The 16,334-nt window shown below is 49.6% G+C and overlaps 1 long non-coding RNA gene across 1 annotated transcript in view; it reads right to left on the bottom strand.

Moving 5' to 3' along the window:
* LOC140408347 (uncharacterized) overlaps positions 1–16,334 on the bottom strand; it is a 64,855-nt gene that overhangs the window by 20,009 nt on the left and 28,512 nt on the right. The window lies entirely within an intron of this gene.

The raw sequence follows: 16,334 nt of genomic DNA, 5'->3' as shown, positions 1-16,334 counted from the left end.
TCTAAATTGCACTTCAGCAGGAATCGATGAGTGACTTTCTGGCTTCTTTACACTTTTATTGAATCTGTTTATCGCAACTCATCCCAGATCCACTTTGCTGTTATCCATTGCTGATCCCACTGTAGCCTTTCGCACAGAGTCTATCTCTAAGTGTTACTTGAAACAAAGGAAAAGGGATGGAAAGGGGAGATTGGGTGCCATGGAAGCAAGGCTATCTACTTGGAGGAGGGAATCTAACTCCCTCACTTAAATGATTATGCCAAATGTATTTATCAGTGTAACTCTCTGGACTTGAAAGAAAGGCATGTTGGCCAAAGACTGAGATTGACCAAGGTGGCAACAAATCCGCAGTGCTTATCATTTCAGGCTGACCTTCGTTGAAACTCTAAGGTGGGCATGGGATTTCCACTGCCTATGAATATCACTTAATTCCTGAACTCTTTTGCCTTGAGCTCTTTCCATGCTGGCAGAGCAACAGACAGCTTTAGTCTACCGGATGTATTAAGCAGGTGGTTAATGCAGTGTTTGCAGCAGATACCAACAATATCATGTGCCCCATGGGCATTCCAAATTCATGACATTTCCCAAGGTCCTAGATGTGATCAACTTTCCATGTCAAGTCCTTATCTCTGCGTTTGAAGGTTTAAGTCCCAATCCAGAAATTTGGCGGTCAACATCTAGGCTGTCACTCGGGTGCAGTACTGCAAGAGTGCTGCACTGCTTTTTGGATACCACTTTAAACCCTCTCACGCAGACATAAGAAACATCCCCTATTTTGAAGCACAGCAGGGCAGCACTCTCTTGTGTTTTGGCTAATATTGATCCATTGATCAGTATTCCCTGGTAATTGTGACATTGTGGTTTGTGGGACCTGATGTGCACTAACTGATTACTGCATTTTCTACATTACCACGAAATACCAAAGAAAACGGCATTGTCCATAAAGCGCTTCAGGATGTCGGAGGTTATTGATAGAAATCTAGTTTTAATATAGAATAAGTTTATAAGGAAGAAATGCTTCAAAATCAAAATGGCTTTTTAAAGTGATTTAGAATCATAGAATTTACATCGCAGAAAGAGGCCATTCGGCCCATCGAATCTGCACTGGTTCTTGGAAAGAGCACCCTACCCAAGCCCACACCTCCACCCTATCGCCCAGTAACCCCACCCAATGCTAAGGGCAATTTTGGACGCTAAGGACAATTTAGCCTGGCCAATCCACCTAACCCGCACATCTTTGGACTGTGGGAGGAAACCGGAGCACCCGGAGGAAACCCACGCAGACACGGGGAGAACATGCAAACTCCGCACAGACAGTGACCCAGTGGGGAATCGAACCTGGGACCCTGGCGCTGTGAAGCAATTGTGCTACCCACAATGCTACCGTGCTGCCCACAAAATTGCTCAAAATGACTTCACTAAGGTTACACAATTCAGACAGAGAGGCAGTGAAAACTGCTGAATACCCTGAGAATGATCAGATTAAAACTCCAGACACACACATTCATTACAAAATTATTACTATATGCATCTGGGCAAAGTTCCTAGTTCAGTGGTCATGAGAACTGATAAAGAGTGTTGGGAATCACCCCATGCTAAAAATTTGATAGACTGTCATTTCTGTCGAATAAAATGAACCATAATTATTATAACCCAATCACAGACAGAAAGGGGAAAGAACATTAGCAATAGCAAATATCTTACTGTCATGATATTCAGGTAAACCTCATAGCACATACATACATACATACTGATGGACAGATCAACGGACCAATCAACACACACACAACATGACAGCCAATCACAGGCAAGAGCATACACAGTACAAAACAGGGAACACGACACTTCCTGGGCACTCGAGCAGGAGACAGCTCAGGGCACAGAGCTCATAGCAAGCCACTCAGACATCCACCATGTGCTGAGTGCCACTACAAGATAGAATTAGGAACAGGTCCACAGATTCAAGGGTTATGATCGAACTTCAATAAACAGTTTACCACTGTAAATAGATGTTTGAAATAAAACTGCGTTGTACCATTCGCAACCGTGTTGGTTCGTCTGTGTAGCAGAGTACCCAACACTTCATCGTACCAGGAGTAACTGTAGTACCTACCTACAAATCCTCCGGAATCTGCCATCCTGCGCCATGGACACCGTCAACACACCGCAGCCACTGCAAGTTGCTGGAAACCTCGGCATTAATTGGAAGCTGTTCAAACAGCGCTTCCAGCTCTTTCTGGAAGCCAACGAAAAGGAAAGCGCCTCGGACACCAGAAAGATCGCCATCCTCCTCACCATGGCAGGTCAACACGCCATCCATGTCTACAACTCCCTGGTGTTCGCGGAAGGTGAGGACAAGACCAAATACAAGACGATCCTTCTCAAACTCGCCCAACACTTCAACGTCGAGGTCAACGGGAGCTTTGAGAGGTATCTCTTCCAGCAGCGCCTGCAAGGTAAGGATGAGCCCTTTCAGTCATTCCTTACGCATCTCTGTATCCTCGCGCAGTCCCGCGGTTACGACACCACCTCCGATTCCATGATTCGGGACCAGATCGTTTTTGGAGTCACCTCAGGCAGCAGCTCTTAAAAATAAAAGGCCTCACCTTAGCCTCCGCAATCGAAGCCTGTGTCCTGCACGAAAACGCGACTAGCCGCTATACCCAATTTCAGGCGGCTGAATCGGCGCGGCAGGGGTCCTACATGGCCGGATCAGCGAGGAAGGCGTCCTACGAGGCCGATCGGGTCCAGGCGATCAAGTTCCTCCCGGCCCGCGTCCCGGACGAGGGCAGCCATTTCGCGCGATTTTCGAGGCCTTCTGCGCTTGTGCGCACCAAAAGCGACAGCAACACTGAGGAGCGTGACGTGCAGGCGCGCTCGACGCAAGACCGAACTGCGCATGCGCGGTGTCGCAACGAACGCCATGACGTCACGACGTGTGGCAACTGTGGAGCCGCACATTTAAAGCGGCAATGTCCCGCAAGAACCCGACAATGCCTCCGCTGTGGCAAGGTGGGCCACTACGCTGCCTGCTGTCGAGCAGCTCAACCTGCCAATGTTCCCCAACTCCGACAACCTCGCAGGGACGTGCGGACCATTCAGCCTCCTTACTATGAGTCGTGCCCAGACGATATCCAGACCAGTGACACAGACGACCGGGACTCCTTCCGTGTTGCGGTCATTGATGGGAACCAAATGTCTCCACCCAGGACCCACCAGCCGATGCAAGTTAACACTGTCAATCCAGGTGATGAATGGTGTGCCACCCTAACGGTCAACCGATCACCGATAACATTCCGTCTGGACACTGGCGCCTCCGCCAACCTCATAGCATGGTCAGCCTTCTACGCCATGAAGGTCAGACCACCAATTCGGCCGCCCCGTTGCAAGATGGTCGACTACAACGGGAACGTTATCGCAGCTATGGGATCCTGCCAGCTCCAGGTGACACACAACACACATACAGCCACACTCTCATTCGAGATAGTCGGATCATCAAAGGACTCCCTGTTAGGCGCACAGGCATGCAAGTCTCTCCACCTCATGCAACGAGTCCACGCTCTGTCTCCAGAAGGCACATCTGACTTCCCGGATGCAGAGTTCAGGGCACAGCTCCAATCGCTCCTTGCCCACAACCAGGAGGCATTCGAGGGCATGGGAACACTGCCCTACACCTACAGAATTCGGCTCAAACCGGACACCACCCCGGTCATTCACGCACCTCGCAGGGTCCCAGCGCCACTCAAAGACCGCCTCAAGCAGCAGCTGCAGGATCTCCAGGACCAAGGGGTGCTATCCCGGGTCATGGGTCAGCTCCATGGTATGTGTTAAGAAGCCCTCCGGCGAGCTCCGGATCTGCATTGATCCAAAAGACCTCAACAACAACATAACGAGGGAACACTACCCCATACCCACGTCACAAAACTGGATGCCTCTAAAGGCTTTTGGCAGATCCAACTGAATCCGTCCAGCCGAAAGCTGTGCACCTTCAACACCCCTTTCGGCAGGTTCTGCTACAACCGAATGCCATTTGGCATCATCTCGGCATCCGAGGTCTTTCACAGGATCATGGAGCAGATGATGGAAGGCATCGAAGGGATGCGCGTCTACGTGGAGGACGTCATCATCTGGTCCACCACACCACAGGAGCACATCTATCATCTCCAACGTGTCTTTGCGCGCATACGCGAAAACGGCCTGCGCCTCAACGGAGCCAAGTGTTCTTTCGGCCAAACCGAGCTGAAGTTCCTGGGGGTCCACATTTCCCAGTCAGGGGTCCGTCCAGATGCAGACAAGGTGAGCGCCATTACAGCCATGCCGCAGCCGGCAGACAAGAAAGCAGTGCTACGCTTCCTAGGCATGGTCAACTTCCTGGGGAAGTTCATTCCCAACCTTGCCTCCCACACGACAGCTCTGCGCCACCTCGTCAAGAAGTCCACGGAGTTCCAGTGGCTGCACACAGGCCAGCAGGAATGGGAGGAGCTCAAACTTAAGCTCACCACAGCACCGGTATTGGCGTTTTTCGACACATCTCATGACACTAAAATTTCGACTGATGCCAGCCAGTCCGGCATTGGGGCGGTGCTCCTACAGCGGGATGACAGTACGTCATGGACCCCGGTCGCCTATGCCTCGTGGTCCATGACCCCACAGAACAGCGCTACTCGCAGATCGAAAAGGAGTGCCTGGGCTTGCTAACGGGGATAGACAAGTTCCATGAGTATGTGTATGGTCTCCCCCAGTTTACCGTTGAGACTGACCACCGCCCCCTGGTCAGCATCATAAATAAGGTCCTGAACGAGATGACCCCTCGCCTCCAGCGCATCCTACTTAAACTTAGGAGGTATGACTTCCAACTGGTTTACACCCCGGGTAAGGACCTTATCATTGCGGATGCCCTATCTAGAGCAGTGAGCACACCGCCCGATTCGGAGGGGTTCGTCTGTCAGGTCGAGGCGCAGGTGGCTTTCACATCGGTAGATCTGCCAGCTGACGACTCCAGTCTGGCCCGTATTCACCGAGAGACTGCGGCTGACCCCCTTCTACAACGGGTGATGCGCCACATGATGGGAGGGTGGCTCAAAGGGCAGTGCCCGCAGTTCTACAATGTCCGAGATGACTTGGCCATCATTGATGGTGTCCTTCTAAAGCTGGACCGGATTGTGATTCTGCACAGCATGCACAGGCAGGTCCTCGACCAACTACACAAAGGCCATCTGGGGGTCGAGAAGTGCAGACGGAGGGCCCGAGAGGCGGTATACTGGCCGGGCATCAGTGATGACATTGCCAATATGGTGCTCAACTGCCCCACCTGCCAAAGGTTTCAACCGGCGCAACCTCCTGAGTCGCTTCTGCCCCATGAGCTGGTGACGTCCCCCTGGGCGAAGGTGGGTGTGGACCTCTTTCACGCGCTCGGCAGGGACTATGTAATCGTCATTGACTACTTTTCCAACTATCCAGAGGTCATACGCCTACACGATTTGACATTGTCCACTGTCATAAGGGCCTGCAAAGACACCTTTGCTTGCCACGGCATTCCGATGACTGTCATGTCGGACAATGGGCCCTGTTTCGCCAGCCAGGAATGGTTATCCTTTGCTGCCTCGTATGGCTTCACACACGTGACATCCAACCCTCTGCATCCCCAGTCCAATGGAAAGGCGGCGAAGGGCGTTCACATCACCAAGCGGCTCCTCTGCAAGGCTGCTGCTGCCGGATCGGATTTATGCCTAGCCCTGCTGGCCTATCGCTCGGCCCCACTAGCCACTGGCCTCTCACCAGCCCAGCTGTTGATGGGTCGCGCCCTCAGGATCACTGTGCCATCAATTCTGGCACCCACAACCAACCATGCTCCGGTATTACACAGAATGCAACAGCAGCGCGTTCGCCAGAAGAGGGCATATGACACACGGGCAACTGATCTTCCCGCCCTGGCCCCTGGAGACGAAGTCCGCATCCACCTACCAGAAGGTGGCTGGTCAGCACCAGCCAAAGTTCTCCGACGCGTGGCTCCCCGCTCGTTCATGGTTCGCATGCCTGATGGATCCATTCGTAGGCGCAATCGTCGGGCTCTTCGTCTACTTCCACGCTCGCTACGGGAACTTATACCGACACCGCGCCCTCCTGTTGTTCCTGATATCGACTTTGTGGAGCTGCCTGTCACCATGCCCCTTCCGTCATCGCCCATGGCCAGGTCCATTCCTCAGCCGGTGGTTCCAGACCCACCCTTGAGGCGGTCAACCCGAATTCGTCGCCCACCTACTAGACTGGACTTATGAGACTGTTTGTACATTGAACTCATACTACCACTGTGTTAATATGTTTCTGTTGTTATCGTTACAGGAATTTGTTTTGTCGTTCAACATTTCCCCGTTCTTTGTTTATGGTACAACCTTGTTGTTACAGGGGCTGTTTAGCACAGGGCTAAATCGCTGGCTTTGAAAGCAGACCAAGGCAGACCAGCAGCACGGTTCAATTCCCACAACAGCCTCCCCGAACAGGTGCTGGAATGTGGCGACTAGGGGCTTTTCACAGTAACTTCATTGAAGCCTACTTGTGACAATAAGTGATTTTCATTTCATTTCATTTTCATTATGTCGCACCCGATATCGCCCCTTGTATATAGTTTAGCCCCATGTACATGCTGTAGATATTGCAGACACACATTTAGCTACACTCAGTACACATCTCTATTTATGACCACGTAGGCACATGTTCTTGTAAAAAAGGGGGATGTCATGATATTCAGGTAAACATCATAGCACATACATACATACATACTGATGGACAGATCAACGGGCCAATCAACACACACACAGCCAATCACAGGCAAGAGCATATACAGTACGAAACAGGGAACACAACACTTCCTGGGCACTCGAGCAGGAGACAGCTCAGGGCACAGAGCTCATAGCAAGCCACTCAGACATCCACCATGTGCTGAGTGCCACTACAAGATAGAATTAGGAATAGGTCCACAGATTCAAGGGTTATGATCGAACCTCAGTAAACAGTTTACCACTGTAAATAGATGTTTGAAATAAAACTGAGTTGTACCATTCGCAACCGCGTTGGTTCATCTGTGTGGCAGAGCACCCAACACTTCACATTAGCAATAGCAAATACCTTAAAAATAGATGCCGATTATGAGCAAATTATTCCGGAATCATCTTTATTTCCTGTCTTTAACTATTTCCTGCGCTGTGCTCTGAAGAAGCTATTTTGATAATTTTCAACTTCTCTGTATCGTGTATTTTAACTTGAAGAAAACATCAAGAGCTGTCATTTGTATTGAATTTAACTCAGTCATCTGAACTTGCTTGGACAAAACAAACTTTTAAAACTCTGTATTTGCAAGCAAACTGACTTGATAAGTGACACTGCAAAACTAACTGAATAAAGATTGGATTTACTTCACACATAAAGCTCAGTTTAAAATTTTGTCGAGTAATATATCGTGCGGTGACACATAAGATATATTGACCAAAGTACAGATCTATCAGTTATGAAAAGCGTGACTCAAGTGTAAGGCCTTAATTTTAAGGATGGCGGGACTGCGGCCCCCAGCATCCGGTGAGTCGGCAAGGATCATCAGGCTACAACGGGCCCGCTGCCATTTAACGCACTGATAATCACTAATTAGCAGCAGGTTGGATTTCCGCCCTCACAGTGCAATTTTCTGTTTCCCGCCTTGAGATTTCCGATAGCCTCCAGCCTGAAAATTAAGGATGGGGGGGGAAAAGGTCCTTAACGGCCACTTAAAGGCCATAATTGGGGCAAGGGTGGGCTTTCTATCTGAGGCCCCGCCCATCCCATCATAAAATCACGTCCTGGTCGGGCTGAACAAGTTCCCAGAGGGAATCCCATCCATGCAATTACATGTTCCGCCCTGCCTCAAAACCCACGGAGGTGGGTGTGGGGGGAGCTATAAAATTCAGGCCCAAGTCTTTTGTTTTTCTCTTTCTGTCTTTTAATATCCCCCTTTCTTCATTTTGTCTTATGTTTTCACTCTCGTTCACTTCTGTTTTTAAATCAGACTTTAATGCCAAGCAGTGTAAAACCTATTCTTTGCACTTGTGATTTTGTCAAATAATGCTTGACGCATTCCAACCCTCCAATGCCACAACATTTCCCTTTCACCCCAAGGATAATGAGAAGTTGAGTGGGTACAAAGTGTTCCCAAGCAATTCAAAAGAAATCCCTTCCGAGGCAGAAAAGGTGCATTAGTGATCAGTTTAAAGCACTAAATTGGAAGAACATATCTCAATACCGTCTACTCCTGGCATACTTCCACGTTAGCTTAGTACAACAAAATACATCCACAAAGGCATTTATGAGAAAAACAGCTTTGTCGGTTGCTGGTTTTAACAAATTGAGGTTATGGTGCTCCAATCGCCGGGAAACAAGCCAAAATGCTGGCTATTCCCCACCAATCTCGCAGCTCCCGAAAAAGTATGTTTTCCGTTCCTTTGAAGTTGGTGAGTGCAGTCGCTGACAACACCCTGGAAGTGTTGTATCGCTGATGAATGAATGATAGTTTTTGTATAACATTTACAGTGTTCCTGTAAAACGTACTACAGGAAGAATGTTTTTATGTTTGTGGAAAGCAAATCATAAAGGTTGTAGAAAGTTAAATCTGTCAAGCGAGATTAATTCTGCATATGGTTCACATTGAAATTGGGAGCATTTACGTGCTGAATATAAACCAATTTAAGGCCTCAAGCGAATGTATTTGATGGCAGGTACCAGTTACACTGTGGAAATGTTGAACACACTTTTGGGTGTAAAGGAGAAAGGATCTGGCTTTAGTACGCAGACATCAATATTTCTGAATGGTAGCAGTGGGGAATGATCTTTCCCGATGGCGCTTTGAGTAATGTTGCTCTCGTGGGCTGGCCTTCCCGGGGAATTCTGGGTGAAAAGCTGCGGCAGGTGAGGTTCGACGTGGGCAAGCATGAGCGTATGTGGCGAGAAACTAGGATCTGGAGAGGAGCAAAGAGATTTGTGAATCCGGGTATATAAATTCTTAAAAGCTAGCACAGAGGAACGAAAAGCAATGCAAAAGGCCTTAAACTTCAAGGGCATTAGACTACGAGGGGGAGGAATTCTGCTCCAGTTGTATACAGCTTTGGTCAGACCCCATCATTTGTGCTGAGTTTAGTTGTGGACATTGTACCTTTGGAAGGACATATTGATCTTGGTGAGGATGCAGCACAGATTCACAAGAATGATATTGGAGCTTAGCGGGTTAAATTATAGGAACAAGATGCAAAAACCTGGCTTCCCTTGAATATAGAAGTATGAGGGGTGATCGAGCTGTTCAAAATGTTACAATGATTCAATCAGATAGATACAGAAAAAACTACTTTTTGTGGGGAATCTAGCATGAGGTGTCATTATCCTAAAAATAGGGTTGGGTCATTCAGGATAGAAATCAAGAAGCACTTTTTCACACAAAAGACAATGAAAATCTGGGGCGGGATTCTCCGCAATCGGCGCGATGTCCGCCGACCAGCGCCAAAAACGGTGCGAATCAGTCCGGCATCGCACCGCCCCAAAGGTGCAGAATTCTCTGCATCTTGAGGGGCCGAGCCCTCACCTTGAGGGGCTAGGCCCGCGCCAGACTGATTTCCGCCCCGCCGGCTGGCGGAAAAGGCCTTTGGTGCCCTGCCTGCTGGCGCGGAAATTACTTTGCCGTGCGACACATGCGCGGGAGCGTCAGTGGCTGCTCACGGCATCCCCGCGCACGCGCATTGGAGGGGGTCTCTTCCACCTCCGCCATAGTGAAGACCATGGCGAAGGCGGAAGGAAAAAGGTGCCCCCACGGCACAGGCCCACCCGCGGATCAGTGGGCCCCGATCGCGGGCCAGGCCGCCGTGGGGGCCCCCCCCCCCTCGGGCCCAGATCACCCCGCGCCCCCCCCAGGACCCTGGAGCCCGCCCGCGCCACCTTGTCCCGCCGTTCGAAAGATGGTTCAATCCACGCCGGCTGGCGTGGGCTGACAGCGGCGGGACTTCGGCCCATCGCGGACTGGAGAATCGCTGGGGGGGGGGGGCCTGCCGACCGTCGCGATTTCCGCCGACCGATGCGGCGTGATTCTCGCCCCCGCCGAATCTCCAGTGGTGGAGAATTCGGGACACGGCGGGACGGGTTTCACGCCGGCCCCCGGCGATTCTCCGACCCGGTGGGAGGGTCGGAGAATCGCGCCCCTGATATTCTCACTTCCACTAGGACTTCAAGTGAAAGGATAATTGGAGTTTTCAAGATTGAGATTGATGAATTGTTGCTGGGTAAAGATATGGAGCAAAGGCAGGTAATTGGAGTTGAGGTTCAGATCGGTTGTGACCTGTAATGGAATGGTGGAACAGGCTCGAGGGGCTGAATGGCCTGTTCATGTTCCTATCTAGATACCATACCATCCTCACTTGGGCAAAAACGTCATTCCTTCATTGGCCCTGGGTTACTGCCCTTGAATTTCCAACTCAACAACGTTTGTGGAAGGAAAATCATCACAAAGACGTTGGCGGCTCAAGAAGGCAACCCATCACACCATTCTCCTGGAAACTAGTGGCGGCAATGAATGCCAACTTCTCCCACATTCCAAGAGAAGATATATCAAAACTGGAAGAAACGTTCAGAGTGAGTAATTAAGGCAAAATGCCTGAAAACACATGAGAAGCCATGGTTCAGTTGGTAGCACTCACATCTCCAGGGTTCGAAGCTTGTGGATTCAAGTTACGGAGCATAGAAATCCGGTCTATGGTGCTGTACTGGCAGCGATGCTGTCTTTTGGATGGGATGTTAAATTAAGGCCCAGTCTACCCTCTCAGTGATCCCATGGCACTATTTTGCAGACGATTGGGGAGGGTGGGGATTATCCTCAGTGCCCTGGGTCAAGAAATGGCTCCTGAGGAGATAGAACTGGTTATAGCAGCATCCACTGCCTGAAAAAATGGCAGCGGCAGATATCATCTAAAGTTGCTGAAGTCAGTTTTAAGGCCAGAAAGCTGTAAAGTGCCCAATTAAAAGATGAGTAACTGCTTGTCAAGCTTCCATTGATCTTCATTGGAGCAGTGTAGGAGGCGGAGGACAGAGGGGTAGAGGGTAAATGGGACGACAAAGGAAAGTAGCAGAATTATAACTGAGATGCTGCAGTACTTAGACTTGGCATCAACAGCTTAGTAGCAAAGCTACTGAATAATCCTGCTGATCAATAATGTTATTTGTTACACAAGCAGGATGCTTCATCACAGTTCTTGCACACTGCAAGTGCACCAGAGTCAGTAAAGTGAGCCTCACTTCGATTTTGTCACTAGTTCACCATTTTAGTGACTTGTGTATGAATAAGAGTCAGTACCAAAAAGTAGTCTTAAAAATATATATTCAGATGGGGCAATGAGAATGCTTTTTTATTCAATGAGTTGGAAGGCATTGGCTGAAAGGGCATGGAAGCAAATTCAATAGTAACTTTCAAAAGGATGTGTATTTGAAAAGTAGAAATTAGCAACGTTTAATAATAATAATCTTTATTATTGTCACAAGCAGGCTTACATTCACACTCCATATGGGTAAAGAGTAGGAAAGTGGGATTGATTGATGGTCTTTTGAAGAGCCGTTACAGATATGATGGACCATAGAAACAGAAAATAGGAGCAAGAGGAGAACATTTGGCCCTTCGCCCCTCCGCAGCCATTCATTATGATCTTGGCTGATCATCCAATTCAGTAACCTGTTCCCACTTCCCCTGCCATATCATTTGACCCCCTTTGCCCCAAGAACTATATTTTACTCCTTCTTTAAAATATTTTGGTCTCAACTGCTTTCGATAATAGTGAATTCCACAGGCTCACCATTCTCTAGGTGAAGTAATCTCCCCTCACCTCTGTCCTAAATGGTCTACCCCTTATCCTTCGACTGTGACTCCTGGTTCTGGACTCCCCCACCATTGGGAGCGTCCTTCCTGTATCTACTCTGTCTAGTCCTGTTAGAATTTTATATGTTTCTATGAGATATCCCCTCGTTCTTCTAAACTCCAGCGAATATAATCTTAACCGACTCAATCTCTTCTCAGACATCAGTCCCCCCATTCCAGGAATCAATCTGGTAAACCTTTGTTGCACTCCCTCTAAAGCAAGAACCAGGGGCGGGATTCTCCGACCCCCCGCCGGGTCGGAGAATCGGCGGGGGCTGGCGTGAATCCCACCCCCGCCGGTTGCCGAATTCTCCGGCACCGGATATTCGGCGGGGGTGGGATCGCGCCGCGCCAGTTGGCGGGCCCCCCCCCGGCGATTCTCCGGCCGCGATGGGCCAAGGTCCCGCTGTTGGAATGCCTGTCCCGCCGGCGAGAATCAAACCACCTCTCTTACCAGCGGGACAAGGCGGCGCGGGCGGCCTCCTTGGGGGGGGCGCGCGGCGATCTGGCCCCGGGGGGTGCCCCCACGGTGGCCTCTCCCGCGATCGGGGCCCACCGATTCGCGGGCGGGCCTGTGCCGTGGGGGCACTCTTTTCCTTCCGCCTTCGCCATGGTCTCCACTATGGCGGAGGCGGAAGAGACCCCCTCCACTGCGCATGGGCGGGGATGCCGTGAGCGGCCGCTGACGGTCCCGCGCATGCGCCGCACGGCAAAGTCATTTCCGCACCAGCTGGCGGGGCACCAAAGGCCTTTCCTGCCAGCTGGCGTGGCGGAAATCAGTCCGGCGCGGGCCTAGCCCCTCAAGGTAAGGGCTTGTCCCCTCAAGATGCGGAGAATTCCGCACCTTTGGGGCGGCGCGATGCCGGACTGATTCGCGCCGTTTTTGGCGCCGGTCGGCGGACATTGCGTTGATTGCGGAGAATCCGCCCATTGTTCCTCAGATAAGGGGACCAAGACTGCACATGATGGGCGTTATCTACTGACCATGTTGCACCCGAAAAGCAGCTTGGCGGCCAGGAGATCCCTCCTCCGGGGTCAACCCGGCTCACCATGCCCCGCGAGATCTAACGAGACGTTGCAATGTGAATCCCACCCATTGTGGGCAGGATCACTTCCTAGCAAAGCTGGCATTCCCGAGATCTATCCAAGGTGTGGGATCTGTTGTGTTATGTAGTAGCCTTGTCTTTGCAATGATTCATACAGAGCTGCTGGTGACTTAACTAGAATGATGATCTATTGATGTACATGTGGTAAGGTAACAATCATAATGCTATACAGACTAAGTTACTGACTGAGTTACATAGACTCTCCTGGAACTATCCTTATGTGCGACTGTCCTGGTGTACACCTTACAACCTTCTGCCCATAGCCGGATGTCACGTGACTGATGTCTGACGCCACCTGCTGGTGGGAGGTCACATTGCTGAGTACATGCAATATTATTCACAGGCATTACACCACAGGATCTAATTTCCTTGCCTTGGAGACTTTGGGCGAGCACTGTTCAGTGCTGATCCCCACAAATGGGGACCAGACAGAATGACAACTTGTCGGGGCCTCCCAAGGGATCGGAGGCTCCCAGGTGCTTCTGCTCTGTGCAGGGTGGCACCCTGGCAATGCCACCTGGGTGACAGCCTGGCACTGCCAAGATTACCCAGGTGGCACTGCCAGCTGGCAGGAGCACTGTCAGGGTGCCAGGCTGGCTCTACCAAGGTGCCAAGCTGGCATTGTTTGTGCAACGGGTATCAGGCCCAGGGATGCCCTGTGCGGGTGAGGTGGGGTGCAGAGGGAGAGTGGCGAGGACCCCCTTATCAGTAATTTGGGGCTTGGGGGAGTTTGTGGGTCAAGACAGAGTAGGTCGAGAAATCGGGATGCCGATCTCGCCCTGCACTGCTGAGTTCCTGCGAGCTGAGCTGCTCAGTTCACGAAACAGGACTATGTGCGGCCTCGGCTGCGCGTTCCCCGCTGAGGCCCCCGATCTGCCCAAATGGCTGTTCGAGAGCGTGATGTTTCTCGGCGCTCCGAACGCCGGGAAACACCCAGCTAATTGTGCGTTATGAGACTCTGTTCCCATTCGGGTCGATCGCGCCCAATATTCCAGGTGTGGTCTCACCAAGGTCCTGTATAATTGTAGCAAGACATCCCTGTGCCTGTACTCAAATCCTCTTGCTATGAATGCCAGTATACCATTTACCTTCTTCACCACCTGTTGCTCCTGCATGCTTACTTTCAGCGACTGGTGTACAAGGGCACCCAGATCTCGTTGCGCATTCCCCTTTCCCTCAATTTATAGCCATTCCGATAAAAATCTGCCTTTCTGTTTTTACTACCAAAGTAGATAACCTCACATTTATCCACATTATATTGTATGTGCCATGCGTTTGTCCACTTACTCAACTTACCATCCTCCTCACACCTCACCTTCCCATCCAGCTTTGTGACATCTCCAAATGTGGAGATATTACATTTATTTCCCTCACCTAAATCATTCATATATATTGTGAATAGCTGGAGTTCCAGTGCAGTAACCCACTAGTCACTGCCTGCCATTTGGAAAAAGATCCATTTATTCCTGTCTGCCAACCAGTTTTCTATCCATTTCAAAACTACCCCCAATCCCATGCTCTTCAATTTAACATGCTAATCTCTCACATGGGACTTTTTCAAAAGCCTTCTGAAAGTCCAAATAAACCACATCCACTGGGTTCCCCTTGTCAACTCTATTAGTTACGACCTCGAAGAATTCCAGGTTTGTCAAGCATGATTTCCCTTTCACAAATCCACGTTAACTCTGTCTGATTCTGCCACTGTTTTCCAAGTGCTCTGCTATTATATCTTTTATCATGGACTCTAGTACTTTCTCCACTACCACGTCAGGCTGACTAGTCCGTAAATCCCTGTTTTCTCTCTACCTCCCCCCTTTTAAATAGTGAGGGGCTGGTTTAGCACACTGGGCTAAATAGCTGGTTTGTAATGCAGAACAAGGCAGCATCCAGGGTTCAATTACCGTACCAGCCTCCCCGAACAGGCGCCGGAATGTGGCGACTAGGGGCTTTTCACAATAACTTCATTGAAGCCTACTTGTGACAATAAGTGATTATTATTAAATTAGCGACCCTACAATCTGTAGGAACTGTCCCAGAGTCTATAGAATCTTGGAGGGTGACCACCAAAGCATCCACTATTTCTCGGGTCTCTTCCTTAAGTACTCTGCGATGTAGATACCAGGCCCTGGGGATTTATTGGCCTTCAATTTATCAATTTCCACAACACCATTTCCCTACCAATACTGATTTCATCAGTTCCTCCTTCTCACTAAACCCTGTGCTCCTCAACATGTCTGGTACGTTATTTGTGTCCTCCTTCATGAAGAAAGAACCAAAGTATGTTTTTAGTTGGTCAGCCATTTATTTGTTCCCCATTATAAATTCCCCTGTTTCAGACTAAGGGGCCTACATTTGTCTTCACTTCATATTGGCCTCCTATTGTGCTGAATGTTTCTGGCCAATATTTATCCATCAATCAGCGTCACAAGGAAACAAATTATCTCTTTGTAATCACGTTGCGACTGGTGGGAATTTGGTGTGGATAAACTAGTTGCTGCATTTCTGTCATTACAACAGTGCTTAAGCTTCAGAAGTATGCAACATATACAATTCTGAGGGGTTTTAGATGCTGAAGGGATGCTTCCCACCATGGAAGAATCTAAAACTAGTGAGCACTAGTTTTAAAATGTGTCTCCCATTTAATATTGAGATAAGGAGACATTTTTCCCTCAGAGGACCGTTATTTTGTGGAATGCACTGAGCTGTGATCATTGAATATATTGAAGGCTGAATGAGTTAACAGATTTTTCATTATCAAGGGAGTCAAGGCTTTTGGGGTGGGGGGGGGGGGGGCAGGAAAGACAATGGAGTTAAGGCCACAATCAGAAAAGCCATGGTCTTCTTGAATAGTAAGATATCTTACAACACCAGGTTAAAGTCCAACAGGTTTGTTTTGAATCACTAGCTTTCGGAGCGCAGCTTCTTCCTCAGGTGAAGGAGCTGTGCTCCAATAGCTAGTGATTTGAAACAAACCTGTTGGACTTTAACCTGGTGTTGTAAGACATCTTACTGTATCCACCCCAGTCCAACGGCGGCATCTCCATATCTTGAATCGTGGAGCAGGCTTGAGGGGCCAAATGGCTGACCTTTGCTCCAATTCCGTACACTATGTACTTAATTGGCTGTAAATTACTTTGGAATATTTAGTGGTGATGGAAAGGCAGTACAGAAAAGCATACACTGGAACTCTGGAGAGTCTGCATTGACCCTCTGAAAGAGCACCCTACTTCGGGTCAGGCCCCCACCCTATCCCCGTAACCCAGTAACCTCACTTAACCTTTTGGATACTAAGGGACAATTTAGTATAGCCAATACAC

Source organism: Scyliorhinus torazame, chromosome 3 (genome assembly GCF_047496885.1).
Source record: "Scyliorhinus torazame isolate Kashiwa2021f chromosome 3, sScyTor2.1, whole genome shotgun sequence".
Lineage (NCBI taxonomy): Eukaryota > Metazoa > Chordata > Chondrichthyes > Carcharhiniformes > Scyliorhinidae > Scyliorhinus > Scyliorhinus torazame.
The sequence above is the reverse complement of the archived record's forward strand: the minus strand, read 5'-3'. Positions and strand labels throughout refer to the sequence as shown.